Here is a 23,781-nt window from a genome sequence, read left to right as displayed (position 1 = left end):
CATCATCCCCATCTAATCTGGGGTAATCAATTTAATCTTTTTCTTTTTCTTTTCTTTTTTTTTCAGTGAGTTCCTCTGATAAACTTCTGTCTGTAAGTATAAAAGTAATTTGCAAAATCTCTTAAGTATTCTATTAGCCATCATAATTACTCTATTTATTAAATAGAGTAATATTTGAATATTTTCTCTTAAATTCAGCACCTCTTAGAAGTTGGAGACAGGGTTAATAGAAGCAGCCTTAAAAGACTAAGGTTCTCAGTCACATTTCTTAAGTAGTAGGTAACAAAAAGCACATTAGATAATATTATATCATTATCCTCTGTGGATGTTTCTAATGGGATTCCTTACTGACCTCTTTTAGTGCTGTTAGACACATCAGCAAAAATCTGGAAGAATATATATGGACTTATTACTGAGAAAATGTACAAATGGCAGCACAGCTGATTGAACAGTAAATAATTATGATGGTAGCTCTTACATAGAGAGACATTGGATTAATTTGGTTTCTATGGTGCTTCTTTTGTGGAAAAAAAAAACCAAAAAAAAACCCCCAAAAAAACCAAAAAACAAAAAAAAAACCCCCAAAAAACACCAACAAAAAAACCAAAAAACCAAAAAAAAAAAACCCCAAACAAACAAACAAAAAAAATCCCACAAAAAAACAAAAAAGCAGCTCAGATTTTAAAAAGGCTAAATGCAAGATTACAAAGCTGAAGACAAAGAATGTAGGGCAAATATGTGATAATGTACTGGAAAAATACCACTGGGAAAGGCATCTGGTCTCATAGTGAAGAAAATAGTCAACAGAGCACGGATTGTTCTCACTTCTCATTTCATGTCAAATGGTTTTCATGTCCTTTCATGACATTAAACCCCAGACAAGTCCCAAGGACAAATCACTGGCTTACCTATCTGCCCACATCCTTTGTTTTAGAAATACTGAAGTTATTTACAGCCTGTTTGCCTTGTCTGCCCTTTACTGTAAATCTGGGTGTGGGCAATGCTGTCATTTGATCCCTTTGATTACTGCTGAAGAGACTGGACTTCCCCTGCCATGTTTTTCACCTAGAGATTTTCATCACGTAGGCTACTTGCTATTTCCAAAAGCTTTACATTAATTTCTATATATTAGGTATAGCCTGAATCCCACTGTAAAATCCAGTGTTTGGGCTGGAGCTTTACCCTTTAATTTTTCAGTTTCAAATGGTCAGATAAATAAATACAACACAGGTTGTAAGAGTACATTAGAATTTTAATGTTAAACTGAATAGAGCTTCCACTTACCTATTAAGTTTTTATTTTCCCAGAAGAAACTGTTTCTGTCAATATTTTAATGTGACACGGATGAACAGGAGGAAGATGTGGAGTCTAATCTCAGCAGATGGTTGTCAAAACTGCACAGAGTGACTGAGAATGCAGAAAAAAATAAGAGGAGAGTTTCCTCCATTTTGTTTTTATGTCATGAATAGTGAATAAATCATATATTATTGACAAATACAAAATAATAAAAACTAGATAAAGTGAAAAGAATGAAAACAATTTTGCTGAAAATGTATTTTGCAGATAACTGTATGTGATTACTCATAGACATTAAATGAATGTTGATTTGACTAAAAACAATAAAAATGGACATATGCATTGTATTTATGCATTGATAATCTCATCTTGGAGATATTACAAGAATGATTCCTGTTGACAAGAAAAGAAGAATGTCTTTCAAGCTGTTACTTAGTTACTGACAAATCAAGTATGTCAATTGGACACAAGGATGGGCAAAGCAGACTTGTAAGACAGATAGGCTGCTATAAGTTTTACATCTGATTGTGGCTGGAAATCTGAATGTTAACTCAAACTTTTCTCTCCATTTATAGACTTCATATTCTTATTCATTGAACTATACCCTGTGTCTTGATTTGTGCCAGAAAAAAAATGGATTAGAACTCTTTTCTTATTTGAAAAAGTTTCTAGATATAGACCTGTACTATTTATTTTCTGTGTAGTTGGAATGTAGACATCAAAAACAGACACTTGAACTAACGAAACAAGATATTTCTACCAGCCTTTTTGAATAGTGTTTGATTGCTTTACAATATTTTTCTGTGTAAATGTGCATCTATTGTATTTTGATTATCATACAGGCAAAAGTCATTTCTTAGTGGATTTTTTTATAAACAGGCTAGGACTATGTAAGTGACTTAGTGTCACTACTGAATGTGTTTGTTGTTATAGGGTTACTAATCCTCCCACTTCAGCAGAATTTATCTGACTCGTGGAATAGAGGGACTGCAACAGGAATTTCAAGTTAAGTGGGTGCCTTTGAATGGTGTCAAATCAAGGACTTTCACTGACTCATTAATAAATACGCTTTACATTAAGCATCGTTGTATTACGTTTAGTATATGTTAAACATACATAATGTAATTCTACAGTAATTATAATAATAGTAAAGGATAAAATTACTTTAGGAAGAAATGAAACTGACTTTCTGCTGATTTGTAGTGTATGGTTGTTTTTTGTTTGCTTGTTTGTTTATTTTTCATTCCTTTTGCCATTCTGGAGTCTGTTCCCAACAATTTTCAATTACAATTGCCTCCTACTAAAAAAGTAAAGAAGCTGCAGTTTTTATATATAAGCATTCTTGTTCAAAAGTCAAAGGTTAATTTGAATACTGAAAATCTGTACACAGCCTTGGCAGCTTAACAGGTATTTTGAGCACTTGTAAACTAATTTATACTGGAAAGAATAAAAATTACAAGGGTTACTAATCTTCATGCTGAAATCATTAAGATAATTACCACTAACCGTTTTATTATCCAAGTATATCAAGGGAAATGTAGTTGAATCCTGAAGCAATGAATGAAAAAAAAGAAGAGTAGGTATGTACCAATCTGCAATTTGAATGACATGTTGAAAAACAGATGCTTGTGCATGTGTCTTGTACTGGTACATAACTTTTCTATAAGTAAACTTAAAAGGTGTGTCTGTTAAGTGGCATACTGTCTCTGCGAGATCTATTATTTCTTAAAACTTTGCTATGTCAAGACTCCTTTTCTGGTACTTTCCACCTATTGCAGTTCTCCTGTATCCGATTTGATTTACAAGTCTTCCTCAAGTCACATAAGGCTATTATTTTTGTAGGGTTTTGTTTGTTTGTTTTCCCAATTTAAAAACACAATGCTTTCAAAATCTATTTGTAACCATTTTATTTAATTGCTTTTAAAAAATCTTGAGTCTTAGAATGGAAATGAAAATCAGGTAAGATACAAAAGTTACCCTGAAAAATCAAACACTCACTGTGATCATTCTCACTGAACCTGAGTCATTGCTCTTCCTAGAACTTCTCATGCAAATATGTTTACAACTGCATATATATAGTTTCCAGATTGTTTTATTTTAAAAAGATATATTTCCCCATTCACTTCTATTTTCTAAAATATCAGGAAAGCATCTAAGAGTTTGCTTTGAATTTGGGAGAGAAGAAGTCAATAACTAGTCAACTTTTTTCATGTCTTTTACCCATATTAGAAATGAAAGAAGTCTACAAGTAATGTTCTGCTATGTTATGCACCCTTGTTGTGGAAAGACCCTCTACCATAATAAAAACAATGTTTACCTACGAAACTCTAGAATTCAGCTTGACTGTAACAGAAAAAAATAAAAAAATTAAAAAAAAATTAAAAAATCTTCTGTACATTTTGCTATATCCTAAACAGGTGTAAACCGACTTCTCTTTGTTGACCCCAATGGCCCTATATGTGCAAAATATGTATGTCATCTGTGAACATGACTGACTGAATTAAATTCATTGCAATGCGACTTAACCATCCAGGGACTATATTTATGCTTCAGATGATCCTGTGTAAATACACAAAGAAAATGTTTCCAGGAAACTCCCCATTTAACCTTTTAATGTGGTCCAATTACTCAGTATTTCATTAAAATTACCTATTCAGTCAGTTAAGAAATGGAAAAAAACAACCCTGACAAATCATGTTTATGGTGTGTCTACCACTCAGACACAGGAGATGCTGTGAGGTCCTGCCTCATTGTAAGGATCTGTTTGCTTTAATGAGCAGAATTCAAGCTTTCATTTATATCAAAGAAAGAACATATTTTGTTCTCACACACACATATATATATATGTATGTAACTGTGTGAAGCTCTACAGGATTGTCAAGGATGGAAAACTGGGGTGAGTCTTTTAGATGCAGCACCTTTCTTGTTTTTGTTTCAGCACTGTATTTGTAAAGGATATGTACATGTCTAGTGCATTGGACTGATGTAGTGAAGGAACATGTGTAGTTACAGAGAAATCTGACAGATGGGAAGGGCCTAAGGGATCCGAGGTCAGAGGATAACTGATTGCTCATACATTATCTAGTAAAATAAATAAATAATTGGCATTTTAGTCTCTACAAAATCACTGAAAAACACATAGGCTGCCAGTTAGGGGTAATATATAGATTCCTGAATGCAATTGTTAAGACTGTAGAGATAGTATTGAGTGATCTTACTATTAACAAATAGGATATTCATAGAATCATAGAATTACCCAGGCTGGAAAAGACCTCGAAGCTCATCAAGTCCAACCACAGCCTAACCAGTACCCTAACTCTAAAAACCCTACACTAAATCATATCCCTAATTATCACATCCAAACAGCTCTTAAACACAACCAGGGATGGCAATTCAACCACCTCCCTGGGGAGCTTATTCCAGTACCTAACTACCCTTTCTGTAAAGAAGTTCTTCCTAATATCCAACCTAAACTTGCCCTGGTGCAACTTGAGGCCATTTCCCCTCGTCCTGTCACTTGACACTAGTGAGAAGAGACCTGCCCCACTCTCACTGTAAGAACCTTTCAGGTACTGGAAGAGGGCGATAAGGTCCTCAGCCTCCTTTTCCCCAGACTAAACAGCCCCAGCTTTCTTAGCCTCTCTTCATAGGGCTGATTCTCCAAGCCTTTCACAAGCCTCGTTGCCCTTCTCTGGACCTGCTCCAGTACCTCCATGTCTCTCTTGTGCTGGGCTGCCCAGAACTGAACACAGTACTTGAGGTGAGGCCTCACCAATGCCTAATACAAGGGCAGGATGATTCTTGATACAAGCCAGGATGCCATTGGCCCTCTTGGCCACTGGGCACACTGCTGGCTGTCCATCAGCTGACTGTCCATCAGCACTTCAAGGTCCCTTTCCTTCAGACAGCTTTCCAGCCATGCCTCCCCAAGCCTGTATGGTTGCCTAGGGTTGTTGTGACCAAAATTCAGGACCCAACACTTGGCCCTATTGAAACTCATGCCAACCTTGGCCCATCGAACAAGTCTATCCAGGTCCCTCTGTAATGCCCTTCTCCCCTCAGGAAGATCAACACTCCCTCCCAACTTAGTCTGCGAATTTGCTGAGGGTGCACTCAATACCCTCATCCAGATCATCAGTGAAGATGTTAAACAGAAGATCCTGCCTAATTTTAACTATTGCACAGGAATCAGAAACTACAAGAACAAAAAGCAGTATGAATTATTACAGAGCTATACATTCACTTTCTGGAAAGAATGATGATACTTTTGAATTAAATGACAGTTTAAAAATTTTCCAATTCTAACAGAATGCCTGTGAAGCACTGACACAACAAGAACAAATGAATGCTTCATGGGGAATCATTCTGGTCAGATGGATAAGAAAAGAAGGAATACAAGCTAGATGACTATTTCAGACCTCAAAAACAATGGAAAGACATAACGTTAAAAGTAATCTCTGCAAAATTCTGAACAGTATGGAAAAAGCAGTGCCACAAGCCATATTCTACTGGAACAGCTGGGCTGTAGCTGAGAGTTTCCAAGAACAGTTGACTGTCATTGTCAAAGAACAATATTGTGACAGAAAGTAGTTGAATCAAATTAAAAATTCAGACCTTTCTGTACTTGCTTTTTCAGTTTTGTTTGAAATCTCTTCCCTTTTGAATGTGGATGGTAAGAGTATTACACAGTGTAATGCCTGTAATGTCCCCAGCCTTTTCTTCAAATGCTGTTTGCTATGTCTTTTGTAATGGCAGCAACCTTCACTGTGTGGGGATTTGGAAATGCAGTTTCTTGCAACATAAAACTGAAATGCGTTTGCATACATTCTTTTTTCTTCTAGCATCTGGCATCCAAATGGCCTGTGCTTGAGGAAATATGTTTGCCAGATTCTATTCTACACCTATGAGTGGTTCTGCCAAGATTTCAATAGCCTTGAGATTTCTAGGTGCTCAGCTGGTCAGAATATTATACAGAAAGGGGTGGTTCACTAAAATACAATTGGAATCCTTATCAGCCTTGTATATATAGAAAAACAATAAACAAAAAACAAAACAAAACAAAAAAAAACACCAAAAAACCATGAATAATACTGCATATTCTATTAATTATGTCCTCATAGCTAATGCCATTTGCTTTTTGCAGTCTTCAGCGTTAGAGATCTGTGCCCATTGTTGGCTCAATTCTAGAAAGTTGTAGTACTCACAATGCTGAAACCGTGCAACTGTAGTGCACATTCTGTGCCCATTTAAAGAGGAAATATCATTTCTGCTTCCTTCCGGTGCCCAAATAAATTTTGTCCCAGAAACTCCTCTGAGGGTGACTCATATATCACAGAATATACAGACTTGGTTGTGATGCCAGGCTTTTTTTTATAGCATGTGCCACGTTATTTTTGTCCTTGAAATTTGTGGAAAGAAGATATTACTGACTTAATTTAGATCAGCGCAGAAGCATAAATATCCTGTTGCTTATGACTCAGAAGCATACTTTTAATGAAGACATAATACTAGTAACTTTAATTTGTAGTTATTTAAATAATTCTGGTGCATGAATTACCATTTAAGGTCATTACAAAACAATTTCTTTATGTAATCATAATACCTTTTCATGACAAATAGCTAGATAATAGTATATTCAGTTTTATAAAGCAGTAATCCTGCTCCATTTGAATGTATGGTGCTTTTCCTACTGTACTGTCCAGAAAGAGGTTTTGAAAAAAGAATACAACAATAAAACCATCACACTTACCTCCATTATATTTGTCGCTTTTAACAGAAATATAGGTCCAACTAGTGCTTTAAAAAGATTTACCTTGAAAGTCTTCAGTATATATTGATGTAAAGTGATGTATTGATGTAACTTCATATGTAATATGTAGGTTACTCTGAAGGTAATGCCTCCTATTTATTTTCATGGAAATTACAACTGATACAAATAACACATTAACACTACTTGATAGAGCAAATTCTCATCTTTGAAGTTCTATTTTTCACAGTCATTTGCCATGTATTTTTGCCAGTGATGAACAAAAGCCTGCCTGCTGCACTTGTAAAATTCTGCACCACTGGATGTGACCCAGTGTTTCACAGATGCCATGATGCACATTGCTAGAAAAGTGTTTGCCATGAAGTCCACATTTGGTCTGATGTTGTCTCATGGATAAACTTGCATATGGTGTTTTTTTCTTTTTATATGTGAGCATTTATGAGAAACACCTGACATAAGCTGTGATATTCCAATCTACTAAAATTGAACATAAGCTGGATTTCAAGGTATGTTGAAGATATTTGGATGTATGTGAGGGGCAGTATTTTTAGCATCTCTTTTGGAAAATTAAAAATAAGAAAGGAATTCTGACTTTCAGTAATTTGCAGTTTGTATTACTACGATAAATACATACAGACATTCTCAGAAAATAAGATTTTTTTAATATTTTTTTTTTACAATTCAGACAAGTGCACTCATTAAACTACGTAAAAGCAGATTTCATATTGACAACAAATTACTTATGTTCTTTGCCAGTATTATAAAGCAAAAATAATATGATACCAAGTTTATTTATCAAAACTCAAACAGTTAAGATGTTGATTTTACATAAGCTTTGATGAATGATGAAATGATCTCTGGGATTTAAAACTATTTGTTTTTGACTTTTTAAATACACTTTTAATTGGTAAGAATAACAAAGAATAGCAAAAGCTGCAGATAATATGGCTAATTCTGAGCAAAATCCAGCCTGAAGGTAAGGTTGTCTTTCAAAGAGAAGGAAAAAACAACAATTAAATGATGCTTTCACTTTACTAGGCTGATTAGAAGCAATTCAAGTGCCTCAAGTGATGTAAAGTTTTAAATCTATTGATTAAATTTGCATCTCTTAATTTAGAAATGATCATCCATGTGGAGTACAGCCTAAACAGCAGAATCTTTCACTACTTAAGTATTGATTTTTAATATGTCAAATGTAGTAATTAAAATTGATATTTTGTGGATTGCACATTAAATATTAATATTTGCTTGAATTTTATCCAATGACATCTGTGATATTTTGAAGAATTCTATAGGTAATCACATTTCCCCAGCAGACACAGAGTGAAAGCAGAAATCTATGAAAACTGTGCCGTATAACATATAGAGAAAAAGTCCAAAAGCTTATTTTAGTTGAACTGAGTGATTATTTCGTGGCATGATACTGCCCCCATCCAGTCTTGATTAATTCATTTCATAGTGGACAGCTGTGAATAAATGGGTTAAAAGAATGGCTTTAGGCTTTATATCCCATAAGGCTGCAACCTGACACAGAGTTCTGTTATACTTTCACCTGTTTTTGTAGTGAGCTAGTGCTCAGCTGCACCTGTTTGAAGGCTCTTCCTGTCAGTCTTGGCCACTTTCATCATTAAAGAATTATTCTACATCAGTTAATCTTGGTGATTTAGAGTGATGATCCTTGGACGAAGACAATGGGGTAGAATTTGTCTGGCATTTGTTCTTTCTTCTGTGTAAGGTAAACAGATATTTTAAATGTTCTGCATTTTGCATTATTATTGCTTTTCAAAGTACAATTTCACACTCTCAGTGGAACCAGAGAGATGGATTTTTATGCTTTTTTTTTCTTTTTTTTTTTTTTCAGTTGACTAATACAGTGCATTTCAAATTATTTAATAATTAGTAAAATGTGGTCACTGTCCTTTCCTAAATAAGGAAGGAAGCACAATTATCCCTGCATTATAGAAGATCAAAAACATTTAGAGAGAAGACAGAAGAATCCAGATGTCTCTAGGTACAAGCCCACTCTATGGAGGCAAGTTCTCCAAGTATAATACAGAAGTTCTCCAAGTATAGCTGCCTTTTCTAGTCATTTGTCTTGATTCTCTATGCAGAAACAATAGACCCTTAAAACGTATTGTATGAGTGTAGCGTATTCCCTGTAGATGAGAGGAGTTTAAATGAATAAAATATAGATGAAAGCTATATTGCCTGAGAAATTATGAAACCTGTTGCTCATTGTTACATAAAGAATAAATGAAGAATAGGATATCTAAAAAGGCATGGATCATTACTGAAAATGAGAGTGGACTTTGGCAGTCTTTGTTCTTTATTAATGTCATCCCAAAGAATCTCACTGTTATTGACAGATTCCAATAATGGACAGAGAATAAAGACATAATGGTCTAATGTATTAGTGAACAAAGAATAATGTTACAGGGAAAAAAGATGGCAATTTATGCAGAGAACAGGTACAAAGTACACCTTATTAGAAAATTAAATAGGTTCTTTGCCTCACTGTCCTATGAGCTGTCTGATGATTTGGCAGCAGAGATTTAGATGTCCTAATTTAGTGTTAGATGAATTAAACTTACTTATTTCCAATGACTCTAAAGGGAATCCAGCCAACTAGTTTGAATGTACATGTCTATATTGCACAAATCAATACTTGGCAGATGAAATTCTCTCCTAAAATCTAAACTAAATGAATGGTGACTGAAGATCAATCACCAGTTTTGGGAGAGTGTAACAGTACAAAAAGGAGAAAAGCTGAGCTCGTGCTGCCACTTAGTGAAAGCCTCAGACTTGTTTTCATTTGCCAAGGGATGGACTCCCTGTGTATGTGCATGCAGTCTCAACATCTGACTGTCCTTCTACTGGGAGATCTTGTAGTGATATCAGCAACAGGAAGACATAAGACTGATATTTGTTATTAAAAATGGTTGGTTTTACACGCGCAATGTGATTTCAGGAGACACAAGCTGGGTTAGACTGGGCTATTCTACAAAGAGTTTTGGCAATTCACACTGCTTGGATCCATCAGGGACTCACATGAGAGCCCAGATGAGATCTGGGCCAGATGCTATGCTTTTGACTCTTTGTAAAGCTGGACTCAATAAAACAATATAAAGAAATGGTGAGATAGCTCATAAGACTTTTAAAGCCCTGAAACTAAAGCTGAACATCCTTAAATGGAGTTGCTGTGATCCCAACTGGACTTCACATTTCCATTCTGTTTGAACATATTTTAGGTTTGAGAAATGTAAATTTTATTGCTATCAGAAGGCACAAGATGGAGAATTCTACCTTACTTAACTACTTTTCTATTTAGCCTAAAATGAATCTTCTGTAATGTAGGAGTTTGGCTGAAGGGTTGAAGTACATATAAGTGATACACTTCTCCCAATCATAACATCCATTATTTTCAATTGGTAATATGCATATTTCATTTAAAAATACATAAGATGCTCAAACTCCTTGATTACTAGGAAATTCTATGCGAAGAATAGCCTAAAACCCTGCTATGCTGAGGCTTATATTGCATTCTGCATATGCTTTTCTAGTATGAACCTCTAGAATTAAATATTACGACCCAGCTTTATCTTCCTCATTTTAATGCTTACCAAATGAGTAATTTATCCTAAACTAAAAGCACTGAAGGAACAAAATGCAGTAACTGATAACATCACAATAAAAGAGAATTGCATTTAGAACAAATAATAATCTGTAAGTAATAAAATAGGAACGTAGATCACAGGTGTGAGTTGCTGACTTGGGAGTAGCATTTGGTTATGTGACCACTTTTTCTGTGATGTAAGTAAATGAAAACATTTTAAGATGCTAACAGCTATATTTGTATTCTAGTTCAGTACATTACAACACTTTTCTAATTTTTGGAAAAAAACCAAAAAGCAAAAAACCAAATGCATTTCTGCTGAGTAGAGAATTTGCAAAGCTGAGTAATTTTCTCAGTGTTCTCAGTGTTGAATTATGGACTATTAACAGATAGAACCTGGCAAAAGAATCACTGATGTGAAAGGGTAAATGTTCTCCAAGAAAGCAATACATTGAAAAAAAAGGAAAAAATGTAGTTGATATGATGAGGACTCCTTTATTTAAAGCCCACCATATATTTTCATATTATGGGTAATATCTACCTGTTATACCTAATTAGCAATCAGTACTTCCATTGCTGCATGCAAATGGCTTTTGTTTTTGCTGAGAGATCCTCAAGAAAATGTAGTGGTATTTCTGCTCTGGCAGCTCTACTTCTCTCTAGCCTTACCCCCCCCTCCTGACAGCAGGAATTCAGAGATTTCTCAGATCTTGTGCGCTGAAAATTTTGCAGGGAAGATTCAATGACTTTTTTTTAGAGGCCACAGATAAATATTCTCAAAGCCGCCTCTTATACTGGCAATATTTTATATTATATTCTAGCCTTATTTTAAAATTGGAGTTGATGTGTTTTGTGTACAAGAGAATTACATAAGATATCACAGGTGTTTTCTTGACTTTCATTTGATGTGGGACTCTCGTTTTAAGAGCAAGAAGTCTTAGCCCTCTAACATTCTATTAGTGCTATTTTCTGAAATTGCATATAAATACTTGCGTTACCTCCAAAAAAACAAGACTGTTATATCTGCCAGAGAGAATTCCCTTTCCCTTTATGCTATTTAGCTAGTTAGTAAGCCCAAATAAGTTTCAAAGCAAACACAGCTGAGAGTGTGCTACCTGTGCACAACTCTGATATAAATAAAGTGAATACAAGAATATTCTTACATGCTTGATAAAAAGAATATGCTGACTTCTCAGGATTTCTACAGAGATTTGGAAACAGGGATTTTTGTACATTAACATTAAAAGTTTGCTGTGAATAGCAGAGTGGGAAAATTACATATAGCAGGAATAATTCTCTAAGCTAAGTCTACTTTCCTTGTCATCCCCCCATGCAACAATGATGAGTATGAATCCATTTTCTTCCTTTCAAAATATAGACCTTAAAAATGAGACAAGCACGCTGTAGGAAGTAGATGTGTAGGATGCATGTTAAAATAATGAGGGTAATTGAATGTACCTTGAAAAATGAAAACAATGTGGAAAATTATAAGTTAGAGATCATGTAAAATCAATGCATACAAAGTTTGTGAAAAGAGGCAGGTGACTAGAAAGCAGTGATATTTTAAATGATAGCTGGAAAGCACATATTTACTTCAGTTTTGCTTTCTTATTTTTTTTCTTTTCAGTTTGTATTTACCAAATTGCCAAAACAGCAGCGATTTCTGAGAAGCCTGGGTTTCTTCCAAGCTGGAAAGGTACCTTGAAATAATTTAAATCATGCATTGAACTCTCAGTCTCACCTACGTCTTGAGTTGGCTACTTGAGTTCTAGCTCATTGAAACACTACTGACTCCTGGCACCACATAGACATCAGCTCTGCTCCTGAGCAGGCAGTTGTAGATCAAGCTCCTATCAGCCTTTGTTAAACAAACCATTCCTTGACTCCACCTGCAATGTTTGTTCAATATTTTAAAAATTACTCACCACTTACTGTGGGGTTTGAATTAATAATTTTTTGAGTTGATTACTCTCCTGTGGTGATGGGAGATGGTGCTGCACAACCCAAGACTGAGTCAGGTAAGAAGATGATAGTTTTCAGAGGTTATGTTTGTAGATGAATTTCTCCTCTCTCTTAGCCTTCTGCTCTCATGTATCTCCTAGTGTCCAAGACTTTTCTAGATTATTTATTTTAAAGGTGGAGGTTATCTCACAGCAGGACAAGGTCCTTACCAGTTGTGGTTGATTTGCTTTCTTAACAGTCCTTTTATGCCGCTATGATCACAAGGAGGCACTCCCTACACTCAAGACCAGAACTCAGCTTCTAAACACTCAAAAGTGATTAGAAGTTCCCAATGAAATGATGGGAAGTTAATTACCTTACTCCATCTGGACTCATATGTAGTGCTGTACTGTCCATGTTGAAAATAATGGGACCACATTTTAACAGTATGGTTTTAGGTATGTGTGAAAGCCATGGGCAACTCTCCAACTACTCAGATATTATAGTGATAGAGGCTACATGGGCACTTGTTTAGACAGACAGTTGAACAGATTTCAAGTGCAAGTCTTCCAAAATGTGTCTTTTATAATACGTTGCTGCTTTTTAACAGCTTGCTGGTGATAGATTTTTAAACCTGAAGTATATGAATAATTCAAGAGAGAAAATGTTGCACAGTAATGTTGATTCAGTAACACTTTATATGTTCATTAGCTAGTGTGCATTATAATTGAACTTTTACATGTGACAGCCACATGAATGCCAAATGAATACATTATGATTAATGTTATTGCAATGAATACCAAATGATTTTTTAATGACTGAGCTGTTACCATTTTCTTGTTCATTCTGTGGCATGCAAAGTTTCAGTTCTTTTTCAAAATTGAATCTAAGACAATGATATGAATGGCTGATTGTATTTTAACGAGGAACATACTTGGTGCTAAGTCATTATTCTCCAAAATCCCATGGCAATTTTGTTGACTGTTTGAAAAAAAGCAACAGGTAAAGAAACTGTTTTCCCATAAGTTGATAATGAATGAATGATTACTCAGTTGAAATTCTTAGATAGCAGTGATCCATGGATGCTAACCAGACATAACAAAGAAAAGAAAATGGAGGTGACTGCTAAGGCAATAAATCATCTTTCTTTTTGCAGACTATGTCTCTGAAGTGAAGGAAAAATAACATTAAAATGTTTTATTGTTGTCATTGTTGGATTAAATGCTACTTGAATAAACAAATAACATGTTCACATTTAAAATACAAAGTTTGTACTTTATTCAAGCGAGCAATTCCTTAGCCTTCAGGCTCTATTTATCTGCAGGGAACAGCTGTCTTTAATGCTACCTTATTACATTGTCTGAATAGCAACTTATTTTATAAATGTCTCTAACTGGAGAATGTGGAATGAATGAACCTATGTGGGGAAGTATTTACTAATAACTGCAAGATTTGTGTAGTGAGATCCATGTCGAAAAAACACCACATCTAACAAAATCCCTGATACAAAGAGTAAAGCCTCTTCTATTCTCTCATAGACATTTTTCTATTTCACAGAGACATGACTAAAATTAAAATTACATCAACTGTGCTTATGGAGGACCAAAAAGAGGCCTGCACTGGAGATGCTTATGTAAATCTAAGTTTTTCTGAACTACATTAAATGTCCTAGAGAATCATACCTGCAAACTAGTTGACATACTCTACTTAGTTGCTAAGAACTTCAGAAAAGACAGAAAGCAAGTTTCTTTCTGAGCTCAGAAACAAGTTGTTACTCATTTTTTTTCTTTCTTTGGAATTCAGTCTCTAAATTGATATGAAAGGTTGTAGTCCTCTGTTTATATTTATTTCAATAAACTATAAAAATAAAATTATATGAACAAGAATAAGCAAGTTGCTAGCGAGGTATCCTATGAGAAACTGCTGTGCATTAGGAAGAATATGGTGCTCTACAAATAACTGGTTAACTGTAGAGAACGATCCCTCTCCTTACTAGAGCAGAAATGTTTAGTGGTAACAAAAGATAAAAAAGTTTTTCAGTCAAAAAGAGTGAAACATCATGCTTGGCTGTGTTTGGGCACCCCTCAGTCCTCCTCTGCCTTCCCTTTCCTTCTCTGTACACTCTCAGATATCATTCTGAAGCTTGAAGTGCATAGATAGTTGAGTATGAATATACAAGTTTGACCAAGTATTAGAGTATGCCTAGGTTTAATTTAGACAGTGGATAAATTTTAACCCAGTAAGGACAGAAAACAATTTGTGCATCAGTCTATGAGATATCATAGCTTATCTTATCTGATATTACTCTGTTAGTTTTCCAGTCCCTCAACATGCTACCTAAATTTCATCTCAAATGTCACATAGCATTCACAGTTTTTCCATTTTTCTCCTTCCCCTAAAATATTCAGTTATCTTTGAGAGTTATTCTGTTATCCAAAATACTATTTTTCTGAATGTCTTATTTCCTTGGCACTGGAAGAGCATGAAGTCTTATTTTTCCTTTAAAAATAAAAATAAATATCAGTATTGTTTCCTCCAAATAAGATCAAATTTATCCAAACAGTTCATTGTCAGATGGGCCAAAGTGATTCTGCTTCCTAGGAAGTAAATGAGTAAGCTGAAATCAGGAGGTGCTCTTGTGATCCTTCACACACAGAAGAAAATTATAGTTTCAACTTAATGCACAATAATAAATATCTAGTTTTTTTTTTCCAAGTAAACTGTAGACTGAGTTCTTTAAGCTGTAGTACACAAGAAACTGATTTGAGGAATCTATCATCTTAACAGGAAGAGTGAAAAACATACCCAATGGGTCTATTTTACAAAGGTGTAAAATTGGGATGCAAAGTCTGCACTCTCTCTTGTTGAGCCAGACTCTGTTCTTCTCAGACTTTGCCCCATGTCTTGCACATAAAATCACTGATCTTTCCTTGCCAACTCCAGGCATTTTTTCTAACAGAGTTAAATTTAATCTCTGCTCCATCCTACAGTGTTTTGGAAAACTTCAGTTATCGATGGGCCCAAGGATATGTGAAAGGTGTATACTCTGGGTAATTTTGGAAAGAGCAACTAGCAAGTGCTTGTAGGCTTTTCCTGAAGTGTTATTTTGGTCTGCTAGCACAAATTTGTCAGCTGCTGAGAGATATTTATGTACACTGAAAGGAGGCTGCTTTTCTGGGTGCAAGCAACATGGGCATGGATCAGTGGGTGTCAGCGTGGGGCTCCTAGGGACAGCGACATTTTTGTGTGGTTGTGTTCCTTTCATGGCTCTGGCTTTGGGATTGTTGGCCAGCAACAGCTCACAGCACAGTCCTGAGATGGGTATGCTGACTGAAGATCAGCATTTCAGGTCTGTTTTATCTGCTTTCATAGACGAAAAAAACACTTATCAGTGCAGCTACCCTGGATTTTTTGTGATTATTGTTTTGTACTATGCTAGCTGCTTGCAACATAATACCTAAGATCTATAAGGGGTTTAGGCACACTTAATACTGTGTGTGGAAGGGGTAGCTTCTCTTCATTTCCTTTGTGAATCAAGAATGCAGATCATGATCAAGACTGTTATTGATATCGTTTACATTTATTCATTTACAAACAATTCTATCATATATTTTAGCATTGCAAACACAGAATCCTTTGCCTAACCTGAAAATTGGACTTACACAACCATGTCATTTCCAGTTACAGTCAAGTGTAACTTCAAGTATACTCTTCTCTGGGTAAAAAAATGGCTGGAGGGACAAGCCCAGAGACTGGTGGTGAATGGAGTTAAATCCAGCTGGTGACTGGTCATGAGTAGTGTTCCTGAGGGAGTGATACTATGGCGTGTCCTGTTTAGTATCTTTATTGATGAGATCAGTGAGGGAATTGAGTGTACCCTGAGTAGGTTTGCAAATGACACCAAGCTGGGAGGAAGTGCTCATTTTCTTGAGGGTAAGAAGGCCCTACAGAGGAATCTAGACAAGCTGGATTTATGCACTGAGAACAATTGTATGGGTGTCTACAAGACTAAGTGCCTTGTCCTGCACTCTACAGGCTTTGGGCAGAGTGGCTGGAGAGCTGCACAGAGGAGAAGAACCTGGGGGTATTAGTTGACAGCCAGCTGAATATGAGCTAGCAGTGCACCCAGGTGGCCAAAAAGGCCAGTAGCATCCTGGCTTGTATCAGAAGTAGTGTAGCCAGCAGGAGCAGGGAGATGATTGCCCTCTGTACGTGCTCTGTACATGAGTATTCTGTTCACCTTTGTTCCTCTTACTACAGAAAAGACTTTGAGGACCTGGAGTGTGTCCTGAAATTATCTGAAAGGGTTGGGGCGAGGTGAGGGTTGGCCTCTTCTGCTGGGTAACAGTGACAGGGCAAGAGGAAATGGCCTCAAGTTGTACCAGGAGAGATTCAGGTTGGATTTTAAGAAAAAATTATTCTCTGAAACAATGGTGAGGCATTGGAACAGGTTGCTCAAGGAAGTGACAGAGGTGTTATCCCTGGAGGTGTTCAAGAAAAGGATACATATGGCACTGAGATACCTGGTATAGTGGGCATGGTGACGATGGGTCAACAATTGAACTAGATGATGGTCTTTTCTTCTCTATCCTCAATGATTCTCTGATTCTATGATTTTGTGATTCCACTTTTCTCCTATGCCATGGGTTTGGACTTTTAAACATCATTTTAAATGCTGTTTGCTTGGATATCTTTTTAGGTATCCATTAGCAAGGACTCTTGTCTGTAATGATACTGAATTTTTCAAGATTTTATCTTGTGTGAGAACTATTTTTTGTTAAGAACATGGAAAAATAGGAGGTGGTTTGGAATGGTTGCACAGAAATGCCTAGTGTTCTTCATTAACAGCTGGCTGTACCTTGTTATATGCAAGACTCTTTCTGTATCCCAGGTTAAAGGTGTAGAGAGGAGTAGGACAGTCTAACCTTTTATGCTCAGGAATTATCATTGCTTTCTGCACACAGGGATGAGAGAGCTCTGGGGACCCAAAAAGAATCTTGTGCAGACAAGTGGTAAGAGATGGATGAAGATGAAGAATGAGCAGAAGCATAATTCACCAGTATACCTGATGGCATAATGACATTGATGTTTCTTGGCTCATACATCACTCCAGGTGCAGATATTTGTCAGTTTATTTCTGTCTGGTACAATGGAAAGACCGGGAGGGATATTATGACTTTCTAAGTCACTATCTTTCAGCCAGACTGCTTTGGGGGCTGTGCAATTACATGCTCTTCCGCCTACAGGCTTGATAGCTAACTGATGCTCCCACCCACAGCTAGAGGAGCAATCAGTTAAGGATGACAGTGTTGCATTAACAGTTAAGTTGGTATTGCATCTTTTCTGTCCTGTGGTGCTGTAGCAGCTTCACATCTGCAGGAGTGGAATCTGTGAATATCTTTGGCTAGTGCTACCTTTATCAAATTGCAGATGTCAAATTCCTAGGAGATTTTTTTATTTATTTATTTTTTTTCATCTGCATCACAAACAAGCAGATCTGATCTGTTTGTTTTTGTTTTTGTTTTTTTTCCCCAAAATTTGGCAGACAGAAATCTTGTCTACTGTACATGAAGCTGTTGACAATTAATAGCAAGCTGAAATTCATACAGCCCTATGAAGACCTTAAATCCTTAAATGTTCTCTAGGGGACTGACTGTGCTCCTTACCCGTGTTAATCTTTTTTTGTTTGTTTGTTTGTTTGTTTCTCTTAATGGATCCACTTAAATTTATGCCCAAGGACAATTCTTATTACTAAGAGTTGTGGAAGCAAGACTGTATTTTTGTGACCCAATGTAGTGTTGTCAGGTCACATCAGTGCATGAGAAATGGAAAATCCTGATGTTCACTGAGCACTGAATGTTCAGAATGAATTAACAAATTCTGATAAAATCAGCTCTCTGTTACCCATACAATATGCATTCTTGTTGATTTTATTCAGAACATCCATTTTATTGTGTTGCATACATCTGAAATAGATTCAGTTTTCAACAACTACAGGTTTTGATATGGTATAATGCCTTAGTTTAAGCAAGCTATTATCTGTCATAGAATTGTCTACTTACCTGAACTCTGTATTTTCTGTTTTGTTTATAAGTTAAAATTGTCCATCCATTTTCAGCTCTCTATATCATACACGTGTTCTGAGGAGCATACTTTGAAAACTGCCAGTGTTCTGAAACATGAAAAACTGCTCTTGGCTTATATATGCTGAGATTAAATGCAGCACTAAAAAGTGACAAGCATATGGCCAGGCTGGCTTACTTTCTGTCTTTGTTGTCTGGACATGGTAAGAAACTGATACTGAAATATAATTTTAAAATCATTTAAACATGTTACAACAGACAACATCATTGCAAATATCTTATTATTAAAAACTAGGTACTTCAACAGGAATAGCAACTGCTTGGTCACCTCTGGGAAACAACATACAAATGCTGTTCAACTCCTGGAATATCAGTAATAATATTACATATGATTATCAAGAAGCTACCGTTGCACCATGTAGCTGAGCTTTTATTTATAAATAAAAAGAAGTAATTAGAACGCTAATAATAAAAATATTCATATGAATACAAAAATACATGGATACAAACTGAAGTTTCACTTGTTTTAAGGAACAATCAGTGAATGAAATTTCACATTTTCTTCCTGAGATGAAACTTAGTTTGGTTTATATTACATATCATTTTTATACAAGTTGCCTTCATTCCACAGATCAGCACAGTCTATAAAAAAAACTTAAAATTTTCGCTCTGTAGTACATCTCAGATAAGACATAACCTTTATATCCATTTCTTTAGAAGGATGTTAAGAGAATGGATGTCAAAAACAGGTGATTTTTGGCTGATGCTTTCACTGAATATTTTACAGCTTTGTGCATCTCTTCTCTATAAGATTAAAATCAAATTTGTCTTTCTTACCACTGCTGTTGTATCAAACCACAGCATCTAGACAGGGGACAGTGCTGATAGAGGAGAGTGACTTCTGCTTTTTAATTCAGGCTTAGTCTGAGACCAATCTTTTTTTTTTTTTTTCTTTTTTCTTTTTTTTTTTCTTTTTTTTTTTTCTTTCTTTTTTTTTTTATTTTTTAAATTGTACATCACTGATTCTGTGTCATTAGTAGGTTCTACTAGGAAGAGCATAAATACTTGTTCTCCAACAGGCTGACAGATCCACAGGTCATAGCATTAATCATGGATGGTTCTCAACACTGCACCATAATTTTCCAGAGACTTTTTCTTGTGTAGATGTAAGATACCCAAGATAGATACAGAAACATATGGTAATCTTATCAAATGCCTACGCATACAATTACAGAAGGAAAGGCTCTTTTAAGAAGAGAAGATATTGAATGGCAATGGTTTGTTGCATATCAACAGCTTGAGCCATCTCAATTTTTCCACAGTAGGAAATCTGATATAGAGCATATGGTGAGTTCAGATGCAAAAGTATGATAGACTTAAAAATGGCAGTTCTTAATTAGCGCCTTATTAGTGTTCAGGTGCTAGCCATGTTTAGCAACAGCATGGAATGTATGGCCTACATTTTGGCATCCAGAATGGATTACACCTGTTTAAACACATTTTCCTACTTAAAGTGGGTTGATTTTTACTAATAACAGTAGAGGATAGCATAGAGCCTTTATAATGCCAAAATATGCTATACATTTGAAATCTCTGAATTACCTTTTGGACTTCCGATAAATAAAGCAAAAGTATATGTCAGTATACTCTGCAGGCTGTACTTGCATTTAATACCCATAATTCTGAGATAAAATATCTAAATTTGCCAAAAGTTTGACAGAGATAATTGCAGCACTGTTGCTAAGCATTCCATGTAAGCAATCTGTATTCAGTTTACACTCAGTTACAATTAGAAAGTAAAACTGGAAAATGACAACTTCTAGTTAGATGCTTGAAATATATTTTTCTAACACGGATTGCATAAAGGCAAACATTATGTTACTTATGATTTAGGCTTGTCAACTGCTCATCAGACATTAAGAATGATAGGATGAATGAGGACGAAGGAAAAGCTATTACTTTTCAAATAACCCTGAAATTTCAGAAATGTAATATTGTTAATGACAAAAAGCGTTGTTGTGACTGTTTACCTGTCAGGTATCTCTAGACTTTTTATCTAAACCACTTCACAAGCTACACAAGTTTTCTATTTGGAAATAAAAATAAAAATTGCTATTAACAGAATTATTGTATTGAAAACCAGCAGGAGATCAGTCTATCCGATGGCAGAAAACATGTATCTAAGATTTACTGTTTAGTAACCACACTGGAAGACTAGTTCCTCCCAGAAAATGAAAATTACATTATTGTTGAGGGAAAGCATTACAACTGAATTTACAGCCTGCTGTTTTTGAGAATTGATTGCTATACTTGCCTATTTAAACATTAAAACCCTAAGGCATTAAGTATAGTCTTTTGCTTAACCACCATCTCCTCAATTTTTCAGAAGGAGTGGTGGGTTTGTGTTTCTACTACACATTAACCAGAGAGAAAAGTTATTAATTGCAGACCTCGTAGATGTCCCTTCAGGAAACAGAGGATGATTTAAAATACTTTTGCTGTAAAAAGCCCAGCCCACCCAGTTGTTTTAGGCCCCTTCTGAGTAGTGGCTGTTCTGCATGTGATACAGCAGTTACGCGGAAGTTAGTGTGAAGAAATATGTGTATATATATGTAAAAAGAAGGAAAAAGACACAAGAAAAAGCTATCTGAAATTGTAGGTTCTTTGATGACTGATGGTACAGTCAGCAAGTTGGTTTGTATTGCTTTATTTGTTATAAGGTATACTGATAAAAGAAAACAGGAAGGTAACTCTTGTAGTAGTGATGTGGTGTAGGACAGTTTTAGTTTGCTGAGAGATTAGTCCCTAACTGAATTTTCAGAAGCTTGTAATGTGAAGTAAGGTACATGTTCAAATCAATACTAATAGTCTTTCTAACTTGTTTTATGCTTGGAGCAGAGTGAAAAGAAAGTTGGAAAAAAAATATAATCTGTGATAAATGATGTATTTGGCTTTGTTGTCTCTTCCAGGTGTCAAATTCATGTGAAAAAATTCTATCTCATATTGCTGTTTATTTTATTTGGTTTTGTCTAGAAGATTCAGATTTGAAGCTTACTGATCTCTCTTTTTTTTTTTCTTTTCTTTTTTTGTGGCAATACTTATTATGTGATATCACTTAAATTACTTAAATACTAATTGAGAAGAATGCAGGCAGTTTCAGCTTTAACTGTGACCCAAAACAGCAGCTAGATCAAGCTGAAAGAGTACAATAGAGAAACTAGTTGTTTTTTTGTTTTGTTTGCATTTGGAAGTTTAAAAATTCACAATGAGTGCAAGTATTTCAATTTTTTTCATCATCTTTACTGAAAAGTAGTGTCTAAACAAATTAGTTAAATCTGTTCAGAAAACTAAATATGACAGTGGGAAGAGAGTTTTAGTGTCTAATCTTACACAGTCCTGCCAAGCTTATTTTATTCTCCTTTTTCCCTTTTTAACTTTTTTTTTCTAAAATCAAGATAACTTTTTAAGAAGTCATAGATATTTATTTTGTGTCTTAAAATACTTATATTTTATATATAAAATATATGTATATATATATATAATCCACCAGCTCTAATGCTAAAGAGAATCATATTAACGTTTCCTGAGGAAGACAACAAAAATAAATATTATTTCAGGCAGTATATTTATTTCTTTTGGGTGTGTGAGTATATTAGCATCTCTAACTTTCTACTGATCTGCTTTGGCAGATGTGTTTATTTATTAAAACTAAAATGCTGTTTTGACTTGAACCTTCGTATGATATATATTGATACATTTTCTGTTTTAGTGATATATGCCTTGTGTTATGAAGCCAAACTACTTGATTTATTTATTTATTTTAAAATTTTTAAGCTCAAGGCTAGGATGTAGTAAACACTGCTTCTATATAGGAGAAGTGGGGATGATAGTTTTCCTATGCATAGGGAAGGAAGGAACTGTAATGCTATTTAATGGATATTCTCAATATTTAGACTCTGCCAAATGGAGACATGGTATGAAAATGAGAAAATACAGGTGTTTCAATATTGTTTTTCTTACCACTTCTTCAGATAACTATAGCCAGCTTCCTATTTCTTCTTTTCTCTCAAGGACTTAGAATTTTTTTTGTCATTTTAGGTATTCTTATACCCCTCCAAAATAAGAATTACCACTGCTGGTATCATTACTAGCACATAACAGTATGGGAAATGTGCAGGCAAAATCTGCCTAAGGATGTAGTCATTAAATGATTGTTGCTCTCTTGCTAAAAGGAGTGATAATGTTTTTGAACGTAAGCTGTAGAACAGAAGTATGCAATACCAGTACTAGCTATACAAAGGAAGAAACTACCTATAAAAGAACTTTGTTTCCAGAACAGCCAGTGCCTTTTGATTTGTGTGTGCTTGTTCTTTTTCAAATGCACTGATGTACAAAGATGTTTATTATTTAGCCATCTCTGTCAGAAGCCATTGCTTTTGTAAGAAGACAAATTTTTCCTTAGGCTGATTAGTGCACTTGTAAGAAAAGAAGATGATACTACAGCTTTATTTATAATAGTAATATCCTGTTATTCACTTAATAATATGTTCTATAATAAAGATATTTTCCTTTCTCTTTTGTGAAGTGCCATACTTCTTGGGAAGCGAATATAGAACCATATGGGCATTTAGCCACAAAAACTAGAGTCCATATAGCATTTAATCAGAGTAACAGCAAAACTGGGGCTGTAAGTGAACTTACAATATCTCCAGGCACAGCAAAACAAGTTAAGGACAAAACAAGGTCTGATCAAATACAGCTTCACCCTCCGCTCTTGGTTTTCTTTTCTATTGTTGAATGAAGTAAAATGCAATTTGAACATTTTGCAGTGTTCCTACATTTTAAATTGTAACAGTAAGCACTATCATTTATGCTCACATATACTGTTTGTATACACATTCAGTAGGTATGTGTAAGTAAATAGGTGAGCATAGACTCACAGACCTTTATGAGTGCATAAAACAAAGGTGGACATGACAGCCACCACCTTTCTGCAACATATTGTATAAACAAGGTACTGTCTACAAGTCTCTCATCACAGTTTGGGATTACCTCTCCTTCCTTGCTTGTTTTTCATGGTG

At 35.2% G+C, this 23,781-nt stretch overlaps 1 protein-coding gene across 3 annotated transcripts in view; it reads left to right on the top strand.

Moving 5' to 3' along the window:
- The window catches only part of LOC116653413 (uncharacterized), a 114,102-nt gene extending 100,224 nt beyond the window's left edge, over nucleotides 1-13,878 (top strand). Inside the window, exons 8-9 of one of the 3 annotated variants that reach the window (XR_014945261.1) lie at nucleotides 67-92; nucleotides 2,230-13,878. The gene's annotated coding sequence lies outside the window, so the exon portion shown is untranslated. Of the gene's footprint in view, nucleotides 1-66 lie in introns of all 3 variants that reach the window. The other 2 variants (XR_014945260.1, XR_004307191.2) reach the window with 2 other exon arrangements.
- The last annotated feature ends 9,903 nt before the right edge of the window (nucleotides 13,879-23,781 follow it).

Source organism: Coturnix japonica, chromosome 4 (genome assembly GCF_054131305.1).
Source record: "Coturnix japonica strain WE chromosome 4, WE-NBRP24, whole genome shotgun sequence".
NCBI classification, from domain to species: Eukaryota; Metazoa; Chordata; class Aves; order Galliformes; family Phasianidae; genus Coturnix; species Coturnix japonica.
Note: the sequence above shows the minus strand (reverse complement) of the source record. Positions and strands in the feature narration are given on the sequence as shown.